Here is a 16,900-nt window from a genome sequence, read left to right as displayed (position 1 = left end):
TATTGGTAATCATTTTAGTTGTCCCATCATTGTCAAAACTCTCCTGATATTTTATAGAATTTGATTTATTTTTAAGTTGTTTTAATACATATTAACTTAATTAGAATTATCTTCAAATGTGTTAATCTCGCGATTTTTGAATAATAAAATGCCTAATTCTTGTAAAATTTGGGATCACAGAGATTATCAATATAATTTTTTATCGTGAATATTTTACAAAAAATATCTCGTCATAAATTATACTAATGGTTTTATAAATGCGTTTAATAATTAATAAATGTAAAAAATCTTAACACCACTGCACAGTTCTTTACCGAAATATGACTATATTCTAAAACATTAGAGCGAGAGGTTTAAAAGAATACTATTTTATGTAACAAAAATACTTTATGCAGTCATCAAATGTTTAAAATAAATATGAAAGATAATAAGGCTTCAAAATTATATAAATAAATTATCTACAACGTTTAAGGAGTGTCCAGGATCATGGTTTGAAAATACAATAAAAACTCAATTTTGACCTACGACGAGCATGCCCCCCCTTAAAATTTACATATTCTATCGTTTTAAATTTTATTCCAATCAATTATTTTTATTTTTTTTAAATACCAGTGACAATAAGCTCATTGTTCCTCACTGAACAAATACATTTTTTTGGTACCGACTTTTAATTTTTTATAAAACAACATTATAGACACCCTATACTTTTAAGAACAAGAACCTAATTCTAATCTTCAATCTATCTTAAGCAGTTGTTTATTATTGCTTTGCATAATTTTGAATAAATAATAATGTCTAGGTAAAAAGTGCTAGGCTTATTAAGTACCTGCGCCGTATTTCAGGTTAAGCTTTGACAGATATGCGTTTATGGCCTTTATAGTGTAACCTTAAGTACGCGGTCTACGATTAAAATAAACTATGAAAAACTAAACTATCTCATATATTTAAACATAACAATACATAAAATCAAACATTTACGCTTGGTTTTATCTGAAGTCGGATGTGGCCCATTATTATTTTTAATTTAAGGATTCATAAATAAACATTTCTTAATTATGTGATCATAATAAATATTGTTTTAAAACTTTATATGAAAATTGAATAATGTAAAAATTTACAATATAGCATTAATATTTTAGCTAAAAATATAAAACTACAACACCCTCGGCCATATTATGAAAAGACAAAAGTATAAGATCAACAATATGACTGTAGCATGTTAGCTCCACCAAACTGTTCCAGGAAAAGTGTAGTAAAGATTGTTTGATTGCAGGCTTCCTATAGGGGATGACATAAGGGGAAGAAAACTATAGGTGATTAATTACAACATTAAAATACTACTTAACCATGTTTTATCCTAAGAAGATGATAATATAGGGCTCCACAGAGTGGAGGATATATTGACAAATTTTATTTTTACGAGAAATGGATATTTAGCCACTTGCTCAACCTGTTAGGTCGAAACTTTGTATTTAACCGATAGCTTACGGGCCGCACAAAATTGTGTTTTTGCTAATTACTTTTCAAATTCAAATTAACACGTTAATTACAAAATTAATTAAAAGGGCCCGTAAGCATTGTGTTAATCACACATTGAAAAACAAGATGTGAATTTTCCAAACCCGGGATTTGAATCCGAGATCCATGACATTATAAGACGAGACGAAAAATATGTCATCTATTTTTTTTACATGATGTAGGTACCTAATAACACACTAGCGTAATTATTTCATTGTGACTAATGTATTTATTACTCTATATAGATGCCATTACAGAGCACAGTTATATACCGTAAGACATAAGGGTAGGTAGATTATGCGCTGCTTAATGTTAACGTACTGTAAAGAATGGAAAATAAACTATTTTATTAATTTTTTCACCTACAGTGCTCAGAGTACTTGCGAGCTTTAAGCTTCAGTTTCTTTATTTGTTTGTCAGAAGGTAAATTTTTTTATTGTTTTTCTTCAGTAGTTTTTACGAAATAATAAAATAATGTAGATTCATGAAAAATATCATAAAATTTGAGATCAAAAATGGATAGGTGTGACAATTTGCTGACTTTTGCTAACAATTAGCTGCTATACTACGTCACTGGTAGTTCTGTATTTACGCACATAGGTAATACACCTGTAACATCTTGTAATACATCTATAATTTACCTATTTTTTATTCAAACTAGCAACTTGATTAATTTTAAACTTACCATTATTATATAACATGGAAAAATTTTGTAAACATATTATTAACTCAATATATATATTATATATATATATATATATATTACAAAAAAATCTTGAATCAAGTGAGATTTAAACACGTCACATCGTTTATTAGCCTTAACACTGCAAGTAGGTTTTAAACTTTGTGGATATATTTACCCATGAACAAAAATAATACGCATGTATAAATGATATTAGCTAGGTACATATATTTACAGATTTATCAATAATAAAAAATAAACATATCCGAGCGTCAAAACCAGAGCTCACAAAACAGAGAATAAGTCTCTAAAAGTCACTAGTATAGCTACAAATATACTTTTTTCAGGTGGCGCGAAAGGGGAGGTGGGGTTGCAGTATGGCTGTTCCAGATCAACCACCGGAGTAACAAGATGGGGCGCTGGAAAAGGGGAGACAATATTACTACGAGACGGAATGAGATAAGGGCTGGAGGGATCGCATTGAAAAAGGACAGAGGAAAAGGGATAAAGTAGGCTTCCACCCTATCTCGAAAGCTCTACGGGGGCGGTAGGGTGCAAAGTTGGGAGTACCCTTGCTTAGAGGGGCTGTCGTGATGCAGCGTAGGGGGGCGCGCGAACTCTCTGAAGTGTTTCGAGTCATAGTTGCTGGTACTTAGATGCGATTCTTTTGTGTTTGAATAATGCATAACTGACGTGTTTGATACCCGATTTAGTGGGTTTGAGAATAATTTATTTTCATACTTACATTGTAACATGATCTCATTACAGAATTACAACTTCCACCACAACACAACTTAATAATTTTAAATAGTACAGGACATCCAGAATTCATTGCAACATACTTACATTATTTACATATACAATATCTTTTAATTAATTATTTTTTATTCAACGAATAATTTGTAAGATTTAAGAATGTAACATTCTAATTATTGAACATATATAATTTTGAAAACACACTGAGAAAATATATTATAACCAATAGAAAATATCTTTTTTGAAAAAGCCGATCGCCAATAGTAACTCAATTTGGAAAGCGCTTCAGAGAGTATTAAGAGCCATTAGTTAAAATTTGTCGCAATTAGGTATGGCGCCTATAGCATAGTGGTCTATGTGCATGGGCGCGAAACCCGAGAGATGCTTTTCTATTGGTTATAATATATTTTAAAGTGTTTTCAAAATTAGAATACAATAATATGTATCATTGTTAACGTCTCGATTTGTTTCTTTGTGAATTTAAAAAACTAATAAATAATTATTGAAATTTGGTTTAATACGAGTATATTTTCAGAATTTTTAAATGTCATCAAATTATTGTATTAGGTACTTATAAAATACTTAGGATTAATAGTTTATCCCAATTAAAAGACATTGTTCGAATAAAAGTAAAATATGTAAAGCGTTATTATAAATGTCATTTTATTTATTGATTTTTGAAAATGAAATCATACTATAGTTTGCAGAAAGCGTCTATCGATATATTATAAAAACATTAACATGGAAGGAAGTTAAAATACGTATTATTAAAAAAAAAATAACAAATAAACCATGTTGTATCTTGTATCCCCTTTTCTATTAAATTAAACCGTTAAGTAAATACATCTTGTAATGTCAGCGATTAGCATTGTCACCGAATTAAAATCTCCTCTGTTTTCACAATGTAATGACGGACACTTTCACGCCTCATTGTGGATCTTTTTGTTCATTCGTTTCTTCTTAATTGGAAATTTGTTTCATTCACTTGATTCAAGGCGACTGCACTTTTGGCCCCAGTCTCCCCTCAAGTTTCGGATCTTAAGAAATAATTCACCCTTCAGAATTGGCTGTGAATGGCGCTGTCAATCTTAATTATAATGTTAAATTAAACGATCTGATTTGTTTTTATTTGTAAAATGTATCCAGGTATTTGCAACATAATTAAATACATCTAAGTACTTTATTTTTTTAAATGTCACACTGTTTTAATAGTACCATCATTCCTAGCTACTTTAAATTCATTGCTAAGTGAAGTCCTCTCCTTGCTTTCTCCAATATTTTCAATCCACGTACTTCCACTAAACCTGGTTACTTAATCGACCCTGTGGGCTTTAAGTCGTTCTGTATGTCTATCTTTTCTTAGGTACCATGAGATGAGATTTGTTTAGAGATTATTTATTCTTGAAGCGATGTGGCCTGCATATATCCATTTCAAAATATTTACATTTTTATCGTGTTCAAATTTGCTTCCATACCGATGTATTTATTTGTCGATCTCATCGCATTATGGCCAATGCATACATATTGACATCCGCATTCTTCCAGATACATTTTCATATCCAAACATTCCGTGCGTTGGTTCTACTCATCAGCAACATCTTCTTGGCTACGTGTTAAAAATGTGAACTAACATGCTTCTTCCATTTAGTCGACAACAGCGCCTAGAAGCGTAGCCAAGAAGATGTTCCAGAAGAGTAGTGATGGACACCTTGTTTTTAGCTTTAACCACTGGTTGGTTGCACACATCGTCGCCTATAAATAGTTATCGAATGCACTTGGCGTTAGAGGCATATTATGTAATTATAAGTAATACAACATTTACAGCAGTCGTCCCGTATAAAAAGTGTGGGAAATATAGTCGAAATACAGTCCGCTCCATATGGCGCTGTGGCTAGTGGTTGTGTATACGCGTGGTATAGAAGCCGTAGATCATGGATTGCGTCTGTAAAATTTACATATTGATTTTTCAATGTGCATGGTCACAATGGGATGAGTGAATGTAATTTTTTGTAATAAAAATATATAAATTTAGAAAAATATTGTCTTTTTAGCACTACTACATACCATGACCTCTGATGGTAGTAGTGTATAAATGAAATCAACCACAAATGCAAACTCGTGAAGAAACGAAGACCCTTGATGGATTATAGAGCCAAAAAATAACTAATTCTTGTATCCAATATGGAAAATTGCAATGAAAAAAGACTAGTGTATCATAAAAATGGTAAGTAAGTGAAATTGCAGGAGCCACCATACGGTTTGGCGTAGTTCGAATACACTTTGAGCGAACGCGAAGGAAAATTCGCTATTGAAAACAAAGGGATTTCTCGCAAATGAATTCTTTTTGAAAAACACGTCTACTGTAATAAATACGATCCCACATTTACAAGCAAATAAATACACACATACGACGATCTCTGAAAAATGAGATATCTAAGTGACATTTTTCGAAATAGTACTTGTGAAAATAGTTGAATGGTTATTTGTTTTGATACTGATTTCAGTGGCCAATTAGTAATATTGTAATTATAGACCTAGCAGATTAAAATATTAAGATTATTACAATTTCAAATATCAATATATTTAAATGTGACATTGTGACAGTGTGATTTTTTCTTTAACTACTGTTCATATTTTCAATAAATATTTTGTCATCAAAATTTATAAAATTTGTAATACCTAGTATGAAATCTAAGATTATATTGTATTTTTAATCAGTTGATAATGTTCCATTGAAATGGATTAAACCACTTCTGATGAACATTAAAAAATATGTAACAAGTACAGTATTATATTGGGTTTTATTTCAATAAGTAATATAATGTCTAAAACCCCCAGTAATAAATTGACATTCAAAACCATTAAAATTGATAGCTATTTCGGTTTAAAAATCAAGTTCAAAAAGCAATGGTATAAATAACAAAACAAATAAATCGTACCCATTTAAAGTATTATAGCAAAACAATTAATGACACAGTTCCAAAAACTTTTTTCGCTTATCACCCACTTTTCATATGCATTTTTAATAGAGCTCTCTTACTCCAGGAAAATTCTCAATCTCTCAAGCAGTAATAATATTTTAAGTGTTTTAGCTTTTGAATATCACCAAAATATTTAATAGTAATTTTGAATTTTGAAAATAAAACAATTTAAACCGAAATTATAACACGTTTTAATAACATGAAATAACTAACATCAAATCACACAATACCATTAAAATTCTCACTGTTTTTAATAATCAAATCGGTATTTTTTCTTCATATTTTCAATTTTCTCTCCAACGTCCCATAATATTCCTTGGTCCAAAAAATCCTCCAGATCCCTGCAGCACCCACAATAAGCGGTAGCCTTCACTTTGGTAAATCATTATATTATTAATTATAAAAATTCTCGCTTTTACGATGCCTTAACTGGCCTAGTTTACATCAAAACTTTGAGAAAAATACGATAGCGGAAAATGTCACTTACGCTGTCATAGGCATTGTTTATTCGATAAACACATACGACCACCCCCACACATACACCCTCGCACACATCCATTCACGTAACAATTTCTTATTCGGATGAGTTTGGCTGTAGCGCGAAAAAAGGAAAATAAAAATAAAACAGAAAACAAAATAAAGATGTACGAGAGTAATAATAATGGATAGACGCCGGAGAAGGCTTTGGGTTCAGTGTACCATCAGCCCATGCATAATGCGTGGAATACTGCGTCAACTTTCATTGGCCTAAATATTTTTTAAAAAAACTTGACACAATAACTACAGAAGCTTCGTTTATATTATTTGTCAAACGATTGATTTTATATTGTCACATTTTTTTACGTTTTACTATGCATACAATATTACAAAATATTTATTCATAATTATTGGTATTTTTTAAAATTTTAGTTATTATTATCGAGACTGTTAAGCAAAAAAGGCGCAAATTCGGCGACTGTTTTAGGACCTCTGGGTAAGATTATTTAAAATGTTTTCTTTTTCGTACTAAAACTGTGTCAGCAAGAATATAATTGTGAGAAAAGCACAGTTGTTTTTTGGTTTGGTAGTCAGTAAAAAATATACCGTATAGACACCTACAACTAAATAAAAAAAAATCTTTTTTCAAAATGCTTTCCTGTAATATCTCAAAATGACGTACCTATCTGGAAAATTGTGAGTATGCAGTTTGCTATGACCTATTGTACTGGAAATACCCGTTCCCGTTGCTCGTCGAGCATTTTACTGAAAAGTAAGTTGTACGTAGGTACGTTACAAATCGGTAAACAAATAGTTTTTGTAATTGGTGATTTGCAATTCATTAAGCCGCGTTGACACGGTCCAAGTACGATCCAAGTACACTTGGACCGAGTGCCATCCAAGTGTACTCTTATGAGAGATTTTCATAATAATTATTCCTATCCAAGCTACTTGGACCGCGTCCTACTCATCCAAGTTAGCTTGGATATGAATAATTAGTATGAAGCTGTCACTTGGATGGCACTCGATCCAAGTGTACTTGGATCGTACTTGGACCGTGTCAACGCGGCTTTTCGAAGGTCGATTTTTTTTGATAAAGTTTAAATTTTTTGTCATTAAAAATATAGATAGAAATCGGTTAAGTTTCATAATAATCATATTAATATATAATTATTCGCAAAATACTTTCTATACATTTTTTGTGTTTTTCCCAAAAGTGATTATCGGCGCAGGAAGAAAGTGAGCGTTGAGCAGTCGGAGAGGAGCTCCGCGGCATCAGCCGGCTTGGGGATTTGTTCCGAATAGAAATTGGTTTCTTGCAGCAACGGGATTACTTCTTCTTCCCTACATACATTCACAAACACATATAATATAGAGAATTTTACGACTCTTGAGCGATCAAACATCAATAAAAACATATAATAAAAAATCTTTTTAACATCTTTATTAATATTTTCAAATAAAAATCGCCAAATATACGACCTGAACATATACTCGTATATATTATATGACTATTAAACGCGATAATTAAATAAATTATTATTTAAAATATCAGGCGCTTAATTTGACTTCCCTTTATTAAAGTTTTATAATATTTGGTGTTTTTGTCGTATTCTCAAGCTCAGATTTGATTAAACCCTTAATGCATGGTGGAAATTCTTTGTGTAGATACATATAACTTTTTTAATCGATCATATTTATTATATTGTTTAATAGGATTATTATAATTTAACAGTGGTACCAGTGAATAAAAACTGGAACTATTTTGTCAGCACACTCTCTCCGCTGCATATAATTGAAAGTTTTTAAATAAAATTTTATTCATATAAAAAAATATAAAGAATAATACAGTTTGATGGTGGGGACCAACCCCATTTACTTAAGAGTTAACACATTGTTTTCTTTTCAATCTGTCTCATTTGTTGAAACTAATGTGATACATATATTTTTAGAGATTATGACTATCATTTTTATAGTGTTTTATTTTAAATTTTAAAAACTTTGAGTATGGGCACTAAAATATGGGAAAATAAATTTATAATTCAACAGTAATCATTGATATTTTACTAGTGATACAGAGAAATCACAAAAAAATGTGTTTCGCATGTGCACATTTTCAAAACTCTTGACTTTCTTAACATTTTTGGAGCCGAATTGGACTAGGCCTATTCAACACATGCCAGAGATACGAGAATCAAAATGGTTGTTCTCATTGGATAATTAGGAAAAAGAGGCCATGGATGCACAAGGAAGAGAGGAAGAAGAGTTGTGTTAGATCCATTCTGAACATCGAGAAGTGACATCATCTGAAGTAAAGCGATGGAGAAAGCCAAATGTTGAGTTTAGCTGTAGGTCCATAAATATAAAAAAGTTTATACATAACAATAAATAAATGTAATAAATAAATGAAAACTGTCAAGTATTAAAACTGATTAATAGAATCTATGCACTTAATAAGAAATCCCTCCGTGGGGAATCATTTTTCAATAGGTACGTCTCGTAACTTTTGACTCACCGCATAGAATTCATCCTTCCAAAATTTTTGTATACACTCATACATATACTTGTCTTCACATAGCATCCCCACACAAAGTGTATGTTTGTATGTATGCATGTAGATGCCAACTTTTCCTCGGTGCAAATCTAGACTTCTTTCGTTTACGTATCTTCTCGATTTAAGAAAACGCAATGGGAAAATATACTCACCACACCTTATAATATAGTTTAATTTAATTTATTACGAACTTTTTTTTACCTACAAGGTGGTTCATAGAAATAATCATATTAGAGTTAATTACATATATGCATTTGTTGTATTATTCGTATGATATAGTTATAGGTGTTTATTTTTAATGGCCAGAATTAAATATGTTGTGTATGTTATTGTGTTATTTTGTTGTTTAGTATTTCGTGAGGTTTTTGGAGGTCAACTTCGTAAATATGTTGTCTGCACAGTGGTGCGAGAGCATATGGCTTCTTTTCTAGCATTTGATAGTCGTAATAACATGCCACACTGTTTATTGACTACGCCGCGTTTCGTGGCTTAGGCTTGGTCGCACTTGGAAAGTCGTCTCGACTGCAACACGTTGAAGTTTTTGAAGTGATTTTATTGTCATGCATTCAGAAAACACATGTAACTTAATGCAATGTTACACATTTTTGGTAAATTAAATCTGCTTATTGCACGTAACAATTTTCACTCGACATGGGCCATCGATAAAAAAAAATGTTGTATCGGCGCATGTATTGATGCTGTTTTTTAGTGTCAGTTATTTGTTTCAGCTCGCCACGTGACGCCACTCCCCTGGAGTGGTCCTGTGTGCGTTTTGATTTATGACCATATCGCAGTCGAGTCGATTTTGTATGTGCGACTGGTCTAACAATCTCCATGATTCGTACTAGTCATCTCCACTCAACTATTTTGGGTATCAAACTTCAGTGGCGAGAGGTGGAGGTAGGCTGTTAACATTAGACATAAAAGGTGCACTTTATACTTCATTAAATTATTAAATTCATTACCTGCCTTACCAAATTATAATCGATAAAAAATATTCTTCTATCAATAATAAATCTAAAATGATGTATGGTTTAATGGCATAATTTGAGATAATTCATAGATAAACGAATGTTTTTTTTACTATTATCTACTATGACTTCGATTAGGCAGAGTTTAATTGAATTTCAAACACTGATAGACACCATATACAGATTGTAGTCTTAGTTCAATTTAAAAAAATATATTTCACTGGCATAGTTTAGTATGCACTATTTATGTCGGATCTTAGGAGCCTACCTTCACCCTTTGCCACTGTATAAAGTATAAACGATAAACCCCTGATAGTAGTTATACTCTTATATGCATGTGAAAAGGGTAAGAATTATAACAACTTTATTGAAGTAGATAGTTTAATAATTATAGATACTGAATGCAATTTCTACAATATAATTTAAAAACAATCATTGATACTTATGAGTTTTTGTCTTTTTTTCATTTTGCGTTGGAAAATCTTTTCAAATACTTTTCCACAATACTTTCACTATACACATCTTTTTCTCCGCATGGTTTTGCTTTCGAAATTCTCTTTTGTGTCTTCTCCCTCGCACCCTCATATGTATGTAAATAGCTCTCTACACATCCGTGTGACATACACACACATTCATGCACACCCTTTCAGAAGATAACTTTCCATATATCTTGAAAAGGGTATAGGAAGGTTTACGAAAATAGAACGCTGAACTATTAACATACTAAATATTGAAACCTTCGAGTCACCAAACATTGATAACATTGCTTAGAAATTTGCAGCCTCTATTCCTACTCATTTGGCATTTTTATATTTTTGAGGATGTAATCGATATTATTTTTGGTGAATTATAAAATAAACCAGATTTTTATTTAGATCCTGGTTATAAATATCAGAAAGATTTTCTGGTCAATCATTATAAAAATCATACAAGATAATCTATACAATATAATATACGCCATGAGTCAGTCATTACGCATGCGCGTAGAAGATGGTGTATGACTGATTTACGGGCCGTTTCTGTTTTATGCAGATCTCAGTCGTACATGAATGTCGCACGTTTGTTGTAGACTCGTTACGATAATATAGCAACAATTTTGTAAAGACCTGAACGCAAGTTTGCAATAATCATCCTTACTGCAATTTAAGTACAGTCCATTTTTCAACAATATCATACAATCTCCACTATATATTTGTAACTTTCACGGTTATTTGTTATCGTATTTATATATTTCGCGGTTTTAACCGTGTTAATCGGATTCTTTTTGATATTCTCAGAGCGGTGTTTACATTTATACTTACCTACACTACACTTCACATTATTATATATCTTGAGAATGGCCTCTGTAACGAGCCCGAACGCGTGAAACGAAGGAAGAAGTACACATGGTGAAAACCCAGAAAACTATAAATATAATGTTCTACCTGTCTACGGAAAGGGACGCAATAATTATTACCGTAAATATTACCGTCAAATATTCAAGCAGCAGCATGTCTTTTAGGATCAGTTTCAATTTTTTATATTTTTATGTGTTTAATATTAATTTTTACGTCCTAATAATATTAAACACAATAAAACTATGTTTGTGAAGCCTTCTTAGAAATATCTACAAAGCTCAAATGTCTTCACCTTTGCTATATTACACGTATACACACATATAAAGGCCTACCGTAGGTACTCGTAAATATTTCCCTATATCCCAACTTTGGCTCCACACATTTAACGACTTGGAATAAATTTATGGAAAAAACGAAGGCTATGCCGCAGAAATAATAAAAAACCTAATTGATACGTTCGATCTTAACTTAACTGTTTTGGCTGCACTCGCCAATAACGGCTTCCTCCCATTTTCTTTATTTTGTCACACACACACATATATACATTTTTATTTTATCTCTACAGTGAAATTATTATTTTATAACCCTATATATTTTATAATACGGTTAAAGGATTTAAAAACTTTGTATTTAGAACAGAATAAATTTAAATGTTATTACAAGTAAGCATCCCATTTTTATCGAATTTGCACCGTGTCTTTCTATAAACTACTATGTATTAACGGTAAGGAAAATTAATCAAACCCCAATTTAATCCCATCCACTGTGGACGTTTTAATTAATATTTAATTACCACATTTAAATAAAATGCTAATTATATCTAATGGAAACTCTTGAAAAATTAAATAACTTTTGAAAGTTTATAAATACTTTTGTAGGTAAATTGTCATTTAGAATAATTTAATTCCTTTCACCGCACACGGTAGAATTGTAGATAGCTGAAGATTCAGTGAGCAGGGCATACGATCAGTGACGCCTTAAGGAGGTGGGCAATAATTCAATGGTTAAGAGCGGCACGATCAATTGGGCCGCAAGTTGAGAAAGGAATGTGGAAAAAATATATTTTTAAACGTACGTTTCGTGAAGTGCAATTATTTCCACATAAAAAACAACTAATTTATACACGTGTGAGTATATGTGGCAAAACCTCTTTACTGGACAGAGCTTACCTTAATAAAAATATTTTTTTCTTACATTATATCTGTAACAGACTAACTATAATGTAATAGTTAGCAATATATTATGTTCTACATGTGCTGTCTCATATAATATTATATAGGTACATCGTTCAACGACTGTTATAATCCGTACGTAAATTTATCATATTTTTTTTATATAATATCATGACATATTATACGGAAAAATTATCGTATCAAATTAGAAAATTGATCCAAAATTGAAGACTTTTCAATATTGGCTTTAAAAAAAAACGTCATTAAATTATATAAAATTTTAGATTTTTTTAATTACTTATGTATAAATTAAAAGCTTCAGTGCCCCCTATTAATATTTAATGAACACAAATTTCATTGGTTAGCATGATCATTCAGAGAATTTGTAACATATATAAAAGAATCACTAGGTAACCTATTAATTTCAGAAAGCTTCACAAAAAGATGCATTGAGGCTTAAAATATATAATATAACATAAACGTTATTGTAATCTGTTTTGAAAATGCTAATTTTATTTTCATATTCAATATTTCTAAAAACCAGGCACGCATTATTTAAAATATGGAAACTTAGGTAGGTATAGCTGGCATTTTTTTTTCTAATTATATCTAGTAAAGATGTTGTATGTATTGTGAATTGTATTACTGCAAATTTGAAAAATTTACTTAACTAGATATAGCAATTGAACATTTATTCGAAAAAAATAGTTAAAATTTGAAAAAGGAACCATAATATATAAACTTTTCCTTTTATTCGAATATAGTATGTTCTATAGAAATCATCGAGGGCTGTCTGTATACGTATAGTAAACACGTACGATGTCGCCTTGTCACTCATTTTGTATGCTGATCACGTAAGCAGGACAGAGAAGCACGACAGCCAGTGAAAAGAACGAACAACGCATCATTTTCCCCCTGCCCCGCCATCCAACATACTTTTCCCTATACATACCCTATTTTATCAGGGGTCAATTATCTTTCATCATAGCCCAAATAAAAACATATTGATATGATGCTTTGAGAGTGATATTCACATTAGTAAAAAAATGATTCAACATGTACATATAATGAATGATTTGGAATATTAAAAAAGTCAGTGACATAACCGATGACAAAATATACAAAGTAATGACAACTATTTTTTTAGTTTATAATTTATATGTTGATGAGACAGGTAACGTTGCATATTCACTCTAAGAGAATGCGTAAGTACCTTGGTGATATTTAAATAAAATTATTACATTGAATTACAGAACATTCATGATGAATAATTAATTTATTGCTAATTTACTATGGTAATTAATTAACTCTTAATTTAATGATAATATATGGTAGGTATATACAGATACCTATTAATATTATTTTAATGAATACGTACGTTTTCGCTCAAAAGAGATTTAAAATTCGCACAAAAAAATCTTCATTAAAATTTTAATTTGACAAAACCTTGATGTTTGGGAGTTTTTAGTAGAACATTAAAATACAGTCACTTTTGAATTTATAGTATACATGATGAATGTATTGTAATCATTAACATAAATTAGTTAGGTATTTAGTTTAATTCTTAAGCATACGTAGTATTGATATTTATAGCTCTGCGTATCCCCATATACATAATAATCATATAGGTACAGGAAACAAAATAAATGTATTAATATTGTAATAAAATGATCTTTATTCGCCAGTTTACGCCAACTAAAAAAACGAATATTCTTTGGATGATTTCTCATCAAATAATCTGTAAAGAAATCTCTTTATTTGGTGGTCAAAATCTACCTCGAATTATACGGCTAATGATGATACATACAAATAAAATAAAATAAAAATCAATTATAAATAAGCATTAAAAGCATGTACGTAACACAAAATCAATGCTTCCATCATTTAAAGATACTCATTTTTTTTTACATAATATAGTGAAAATGACAAATTATAAATTCAATGAGTTCAAAACTCAGAACATAATATAACAATATTCTATCAACGTATGAGAAAAACTGATCATAGTACGCCAGCTAAAATTGGAAAGGGCGGACTCTAATAAGTAAAGCGACCAAGCAAAAAATCTATAGCGGAATAAAAACGAGAACATCTGATGATACAGGATTCCGCAATTTTATTTGTAAAATGATGTAGTTATTTAATAAATGCAATTAATATCAGTGTAAAACCTTAAAATTTTTGACACGACCTGCTAATATCCCCATGTAATCAAATTGTTAATATTAATATTATATAATATTATCAGTAGCAGATCCTGGATAAGATATCTGGGGGTGCTGCGGTTGATTGAAAATAAAAAAATTATTTATTTGGATTATATTTCACTATCAAAATTAAATACAAATTACTATTTATATTAAGTAATTAAAATAAAAAACTTTGCATAAATTACTTGCAGAAATAAATTTTAACGACGTTAATAAATCATTAAAGCTATTTTACTTTCCTTCGCTTTCACGCGCGTGCTCGTGTACGCGGAAACATCAAAATACTGTCGGGCCGGCAGTACCGATCAAGTTTCCAGCTGCGTGCCCCACTCCCCGCAGCCCTCCTTCAGCCATTCGAGCATATTCGTTTGAAAACGGTACTGCAGTACCGCGGTGTATGATAATTATTGGATGTATTGCTGCGCGGGCGACCTTAATTCACGCTTAAATAATATTTATATTTATATTTTCATATAATATACATAAATTTTTGTATATTATAATATTACATCTTCTCCATTTGCTTGGGGGTATTGCAGTTCCGCAGTGCATATGGACGAGCCGCCACTGATTATGATATAGTAAAAAACATGTCATTAAATTATAAACATACTAATCAATGTCATGAAATAACCTACGAAGTACACAATATATACGACATAATATATATATTTAGTTGTTTATGAATACCATAATATATGAGAATCAGTATCTACATATAATTACAATAAATCCATAAGTATTAAAATCATCTTTGTCAATAAAAGCAATATAAAAAACATTGTAGTTTTTTTGATTTGCGACTCCTGGCTGAAAGAAATAATTTGAATACAATGCGTGCATAGGAAACGAGACGAGAACTCAATAAGAAACAATTTGTCAGAACGTTCCACTCGCGACGAAATTGATCGAAAGAGTTTTTTTTTGCTTATTTCTTTACAAAGGAGAATAAATATTCTTCTACTTCTTTTGCGTCTTTTAAATTGTTTTTCGAAAATGGCAAGGCGAGTCGTGGAAGATGCAATTTTTTTTACCCAATTCAGAGGGAATAATCAATTTTGACTGTGACTTTCATTAAAAATGCACATGTGGAAAAAGTAATGTTTCCAAAATAACTATATTATTACACGTAATAGCTGAATGATCTGTATACATATAAGGTTAAATACGTAGCCAAATATTTCCGTGACACTATGTTATATTGAATTTTTAACTGAGAAATACTAATAAATTAAATGAAAGATTTTTGTGTCATTTATATTCTGTCAATGTACTTAGGCCATACAATAATAATATATATTTTTGAAGTTATACTTCTTTAGACGCATTTGGAAAATCAAATCAGAGTGTATTTTTGGCATGTGACTTGCAACACATAATTTATTTTTTCACACAAAAATAAACGCACTCGATTGGATTCGAACCACCGATTGTTCGGTTATCAGCCGAACGCACTACCATTACGGCACAAAATGATACTCTAATCATGGCGATTACACAGTATAATATTATAGTTCCGTTGCCTAGGTAGCGAATTTATTATTGCCGGCCATTTGCAATTCTTTACGTAAACAAACTATTAAACGTCATAGTGGTAGTTGTTACTTTAAAAATAAAAACAACGATAAATAATAATTATATAATTTAGTAATATAAGTTAACGTATATAGAAATAAACCAACGGCGTTCCAATAAGCGGTCCTTTTTCTTGAGTGTGTAATATAACAAGATAATTAAGAGCTAGTCAAAGAATCTAGTTTATCACAAGTTTTGTTTTTGTTTCCTTACGCCAAAGAAGTAGGTATAACTTCTAACGCGCGTACATAAGTACACACAACGATTTTTTTAAATACTTTGTAAATGTGTGTGCTATACAACTGTAATGTATTTATGCACCATTGAATAAAAATGCCACGAAATTTTTATTTCAAATGGCTACTACACGTTAATTTTTACGATCCCAAAATTCCAAAGTTATTTTTCTAGTTTTATATAATGTTTGTAAAAAGAATATATAATTCACTCATCGAGTAAATACATGTTAATTAAACAATACCTACACAAAGTTTTAAAAATAAAACATTATTAATTTTCTAATTTTAATGGGATACTAAGATTATAAATAAACATAGGGTACCTACGTATACGTTTGATAACTTTGCACTTGTTTCACTTTTTGTACTACAATTATACGCTTTTTTGTTTAATTACCTCGTATAAAATTAGATCAAATGATATTCTT

This window comes from Rhyacophila brunnea, unplaced genomic scaffold, assembly GCF_057557595.1.
Source record: "Rhyacophila brunnea isolate RB1 unplaced genomic scaffold, BYU_Rbru_1.0 scaffold_9, whole genome shotgun sequence".
Taxonomy (NCBI): domain Eukaryota; kingdom Metazoa; phylum Arthropoda; class Insecta; order Trichoptera; family Rhyacophilidae; genus Rhyacophila; species Rhyacophila brunnea.
Note: the sequence above shows the minus strand (reverse complement) of the source record.